Genomic DNA, 6,648 nt, shown 5'->3' on the forward strand with positions numbered 1-6,648 from the left:
CTTGCCCTCTCCCTCCCAAGTCAAGTTAGGACAAGGGAGGCCCATCCAGAGAACAACAGGGTGTGTTATAAGGAAATGAGGACTTTTAAAAACGCTACTCTTCATATATGATGACATTCTTTGACTAAATTATTGTGTCGAATTTGAGATACTGAATGTGGCATTAATGTAGGAAGAAAAGAGTGCTATTAAAATTAGAGTGAAATATTCTTACATATTTTAGTTATACTTTAGAACAGAAGTACTACTAAAAGTAAGAAAAAGCCATTTTGTCACCAAAGCAAATATGATCATTCTAAATGTTTGTTGTTATTATTATTATTATTATTATTATTATTTTATGATGAGACAGTGAGCTGTGTCACAAATGATTGGAACATGAGTACTGATATCATAAATCAGTTTCCTTCAGTGCTTTCTCATCATGGCAGTGTAATTGTAAATCAGATCTTATGGAGAAGCTTTTTGTAGATTGGAGCATAAATGCCCCCTGGACCTTAGTTTTGCTGGGATTACAAGTCAGGATAGTTTTAAGCAGCCCAGGGTGCAGAAAAACAAACTAGCAGATGTTGCTAATTCTGAGCACAAGGTAGACAAGTCCCTAAATGAGAGAGCTGCTCGTTCCTGGGGAAAGGTGAAGAAGCCAGTGGAATCTCTGGAGAAGAGGAAACTTTGGAGTTAATGAAGGATAGCATCAGAAGGAAGGGGGAGAGAGGAAGGGGGAGAAAACACATTATTCTCGCAAGTTGGAGAGGACCCAAACTAGGAGGCAGCAAAATCTCTAAAGGGAGAAAGGAATTCAGGCAGAACTGTGGATTTCATTCAGCCTTGGAAACAGTGTAAGATAAATTGCCTGTATGGTCACTGAAGCAAAGAGTACAAATAAGCTAGAAATATTTTGCTATTTATATGGAACGGCTGATTGAGAGCTGCAGTAGGACAGACAGAAAAGTTTAAAGTCTCATAAATGTTGGGTTTACTGAGCCAAATAGGATCCTTTTTCCTGTTCAGCCATTTATTCGATTCTTTGGCTTAATCCTACTTTCCTCGTGTCCTCATGAACATGTTCATGGCATATGGTATGCCCTGCTTTATCAAAAGTTCTCAATTCAAAAACTCAGTGATCCAAGCTGTGGTTACATATCTTCCAGTCTGACTTCTTTCCGCTCACTTTTCTAAGCAAGTGAATATTTGTTATAGCTTCTATGATGAAATAGAACATTGGAAAGCCTTCCAATTCAACTAGTTTCCATAGAGTTTTTAGATGGTGCCTGTGAAATCACTGGGGATCAGTTCTCCTCACAGGCTTAAGGGCTCTAAAGGTGTTCTTCTGGGAGCAGAGGGAATTTGTTTCTGCGCGGTTGGTCTTTCACTCCCTCATTCATTCTACAAATGTTACTAAGTCATCCTATGTGCCAAGAACTGGGGGGAAAATAAGACTTTAAGGTTTGCAAAGCACTTTCAAATGTATTATTATTCCAACTTTAAAATAAACGTGTGAAGCATATGATCATGTCATTCCCCTGGTTAGGAGCGCCCAGCAGCAATCCCCTGCTGTAGAATAATGCCTGAACCTAATGTGGCATTAGGTTTAAGCCCTGGCTGTCCAGCGCTGTCTTCCGCCAGTCTCTGGAAGAGCCATAACTAGCAATTTTGTCATCCCAGGGTCATCAGTGAGGCTCACCCTCAGACCCTCAGAGATAGAGGTGTATGGGGTAAGATGGAAAGGACGAGTGACCTTCTCATGCAAGCCCTTTGTCCTTGATCTTGGATTTCAGGTTCTCTCTCTCAGCCCTGCAAAAGTGCCCCAGTGGGTATCTAGCTACAGGCTGTGAAGTGCTATTCAGACACCAGGACACCAAGAATTAAGATGTTGTGCCGGGAGTGGAGGGCGGAGACATTTTGAAAGGTGGTCCTGTGGTGCTGTGCCTTCCTTCCTGTGTGTTATGTGCTAACAACATGGGCTACCGTGTGGTTCCTCAGACATGCTAAGCCCTCTCAGACCTCCATGCCTTTGGACTTGGTGTTGCTGCTAGAGTGCTTCCTTCAGCATTCCATATAGCAAACAGCTGGCTCAAGCATCCTCCACTTGGGAACAGATTTCCTTCTTCGTGTGTCTGCTGTACCTTATATTTACTTCCATTAGAGCTAATTTTATAGTTAGTAAGTTCTAATAGCAGTCTGTTCCCACTTCTAGCCAAGTAGCTGAGGCTGGGTTGGCATGACACCCGTGTGCATTCATTTCTATTAAGTGAAAATAATCACCACAATATTTGGAATTGGATAGCAAAAGCAAGTGGTTAATATCATTTTCAACTCTCCAGCCAGTTGTTTTCATGCATATATCCTCTGTGCAAGTAAGGAGAGCATGTTAGACCACATCAGCAGATGGAAGACAGAGCAAGAAGTCAATTCAATGTGTGAGGAAATCTATTTTTTTTCTGTTCCTTTTTTTCCCCCACATAAATCTGTGAAAGCTTTGTTTGGTTTATGGTTTTATGTTGGCTGACTCTGAGTGATTGAAATCATGGGGTTCAACATTTTTACTCTGTAATCTTCAGATGATTGTCTTTTGGGTTATAATTTAATTTGGGGGGGGAAAGGGCACAAAAAGTTCCTCTTTGCAACTCAAATAGCATCTTCTCAGAAAAATCACCTTTTCTACCCCTCTCTAAACTTTCAGTCACATTTAATTCTTTCTATCCCATTTTCCCACTTTGTTTTTTCTCCTGTTCACTTAAATTATCAAACCTGTTATGTATTTGACTTATTTATTTTGTTACTGTCTGTCCTCCACTAGAATGTCAACTTCTTGAAGGGTTTTTGTCTGTTTTGTTTGCTCTTGAATCCCAAGACCAAAAAACAATGCCTGGCGTATATAATAGATGATCAATAAATATTTGCTAAATGAATTAACACCTCTTCCTTTCATCTGAAATGAATCTACTGCAAGGAGGGTTTCCCTGTGCATCTTGCATGTATGTTCCCATGCTGCCATGCTGCCCATGGAACTGAGATGTCTTTCTGTCCAGACTCCAGAAGCAGGGCCCTTGCTCCGTATCTACAGGGTCAGCCTCAGGCATGTCAATGACAAAAGGGACTGTGTGGGACCTGGTGCCATAGTTAGGTAAGAGAGCAATAGCCTATGATCTTTTCTCCATTTTTAGCAAGTACGTGTTTATACTGGTCTGGGACATATTATATAAAGTTTAACATTTGGTTATTTATTTATTTATTCCTCCTCAACCTGCCTTTGTGAGTAAACAGTTTCCCAAATATTTCTATTAAAAATTACTATTTCTGAATGAAAGGAAGGGAGGAGTAAAGCATAATGATGAAGTTGTAGAACTTAAAACCTGATTTCCTTTTAGTGGAAGCCCTGATTCTGCCACTCACTAGCTTTATGACCTTCCTCAGTTTCCACATCTGTAAAATGGGAATGTTAATTGTACCTATTTTATGGAGTGTTGTGAGTGAACACATAAAGCACTTAAAAGATTGTCTTACAATGACTAATAAATGTTGGCAATTAATATTATTATCAGTAGTATTCCTGCTTGAATAACGGTCTTGAGCTAAGTTTACTTTTATTACTAATGGTAGGCATGTCTAGATACTTTTAATTTTATTACAACTGATATTATAGTAAATGAATCTGGCATTTTATTAACCAGAGTTCCCTGTGGACTGGTATAAGAATGATGTTTATAATGATATGTCTGGGTCACTGGGAAATCTTGACTTATCTTCTGAATTCTCAGGGTAACTACAGCTCTGGGGTCAAGTGGATTTTAATGTTTGTTTTATTTTTGAGAGAGAGAGAGACAGAGCGTGAGCAGGGGAGGGACAGAGAGAAAGGGAGACACAGAATCCGAAGCAGGCTCCAGGCTCTGAGCTGTCAGCACAGAGCCCAACACTGGCCTTGAACTCATTAACCTTGAGATCATGACCTAAGGTGAAGTCAGATGGCCAACCGACTGAGCTACCCAAGCACCCCTGAAGTGGATTGTGTTATAAAAAGCAACTAGAAACTGCTTTTATGAAATGTAGTAATCCAGAAGTAGCAATGTGCAAAAATTCTTCAGTAAGTTTACATTCTTGAATGCAAGGGATAAGTGGCACAAAGACTACCCTAACAGTAAGGAAACAAAGACAGTTTGGGAACCAACAGTATGCTGTGTGGCTGAGCAGCTCATACCGGGAGTCCAGAGGTGCTGCTTAACTGGGCCAACACTGGATGATTTGGGCAAATGTGCAGAGGCCTTAGTGTTGCTTGACTCTTCCCAATCTGATTTTCCTAAATCATCCATCTGATTGCAACCCCAAATCCCTCCAGCATATTTACTATGCTTCATAAATCAGATGGTGCTCACCAGCAGTCTTGGTTCTTGATCTGTCTCTCCCCCATTATTGCTTACATTATGACACATTACTCTGTCCCTAACATGCACAGTCCTTGGGAAGGGGAAAGGCTGAATAAGTAAGTACGTTGTTGAGAGAAACTGCTGTGCAACTTCTTCCGTTCATGGATCTTCACTGAGGTCACAGGGAGATTTAGATAGGGGGTAGGTGAAGGCAGTACAGTGGACTGCTTAAAGTCTTAAACACTGCTTAAAGATAAGACTGGAAGAGGGATCGAATTCATGAAGGCAAGGAGAGTAGATGGTAAGCAGAAAAAAATGGGAAAAGTTGAACCTTCAGGGACCAAAAGTTCTAAATGATGTTTGCTTGGTATTTGCATCTGTAATATTACCACGTAGAAAGCAATGTAGCGTTAGACAGTTTACATACAGTTTCTCCTTATCCTCACAACCCATAAGGAAATGACTCTTCTCTTTAGGTTACCAAGGTTTGGAGACTCAGGAAGATTGCCTGTGGTCATGAAGGTAGTCTTTAGGACTTGGGGATTTGAACAAAACTCTGAATATACACCCTGAGTTCTATGGCACGTAGACTTAGTTAAACAGGGCAGGCAGATAACTGAGGAGAAACTTTTCAAAAATGTCAACTATTCACGAGACGCTAGAATCATAAGGGTTAAGCCATAGAGTGCATAAAGAATGACAGCTTTTTCGGGAATGGAATTTTGAAAGGAGCAAAACTTTAAATGCTTTAATGCTTCAACTTTACTCCAGTATTAGAATATTAATTATTTTATTGGAACATTAGTCACACATCATGTTGAAGATACTGGAATAAGAGATACCATGGACTGAAAATGATTGAAAGAACGTCAGCGAGGGCCAAATGCGGACAAGTGAGGAGAGGAGGGAAACGGTAGGAGTGCGTATGCGTGTGCGTGTAAAAGAGACAGAAAGATGGGAGGAGTGAGGGAGATGAGTATGTGGTGGAGGAGGAGGGGAAGGGAGTTGTGTGCTGACACTAATTCTAAGCTAAGACCGTTTCCATGGCTAGAAGATGAACAGATATGATATTTGTAGCTGGGAGAACAACTCTCCACCCACTCGCATACCCCACCCAGGTTGGATCTGAATAAGGCTTTTTGTCCATCTCTAGTCTATTTTCCACAAAACAGCTAGTGTAATATTTCTTAAATGTAAAGTTAGTTATTTAACAGCTCTGCTTAAAATCCTTCTGTGGATTCCCACTGCACTCAGAATAAAACCTAAACTCTTACTATAACCTACCAGGCCCTACATAATCTGCCCTTACCCACCTTCAACTCACTGCTCTGCACCACAACACTCTGACTTCTCTACGCCAATAAGCGGAGAACTTTCCTGCCACAGGGCCTTTGTACATGCTACTCCTGTTTTTTTTTTTTAATTATTTTTTTTAATGTTTTTATTTATTTTTGAGACAGAGAGAGACAGAGCATGAGCAGGGGAGGGGTAGAGAGAGAGGAAGACACAGAATCCGAAGCAGGCTCCAGGCTCTGAGCTGTCAGCACAGAGCCCGATGTGGGGCTTGAACCCACAGATGGTGAGATCATGACCTGAGCCGAAGTCAGACGCTCAACCGACTGAGCCACCCAGGCACCCCCATGCTACTCCTTTTGAGAGAATATTCTTCCCAACACACTTCAGTACTTACATATGATCTCATCAAAAAGGCTCTCCCTGACCACCATATTTTAAGGGACTTCACCTTGTTGTCTGTCATTCCACCATTTTATTCTCTTCATAGTGCTAATTGCAGTTGTAAATATGCATATTTTTTGTTCTTTTGTTTTGTGTCTTTCTCAGTAGATTGTAAGCTTCACGAGGGCAGGAACCGTATCTATTTGCTATGTCTAGTGACAAGGGCCTTCTGTCTCCTTACAGTGTTCAGGATGGCAAAGACCCTACTTCAGAAGGGCTCTTACCTGCATATATAGAAAAGCAGTCAGTACTTGCAATGGTTTGATAAGGTCTTCATATAGTCAAATGTGACTACAGGGATCAGTGAGCTCTGTTGCAATAAAAAGGAGCATTACTAGCAATTCTCTCTTTTAAAAGGGTGGATGTGTAGACACAGATTTGAAAGAGAAGGATGAGCATGGGGCACTACTGTACTCTGCTTGACATTGAAGGCAGGGTTAAATTGAGGTTGATGGACTTTGAGAACTGAGGTGCACATTGAGATATGTTGTTTGTTCATAGGAGGGCTGTGTGTGGAAGAGAACATATGCGTGGGATTCTCTGTGTG

The sequence above is a fragment of the Panthera pardus genome, unplaced genomic scaffold (genome assembly GCF_024362965.1).
Source record: "Panthera pardus isolate Hobbes unplaced genomic scaffold, ASM2436296v1 HiC_scaffold_1, whole genome shotgun sequence".
NCBI classification, from domain to species: Eukaryota; Metazoa; Chordata; class Mammalia; order Carnivora; family Felidae; genus Panthera; species Panthera pardus.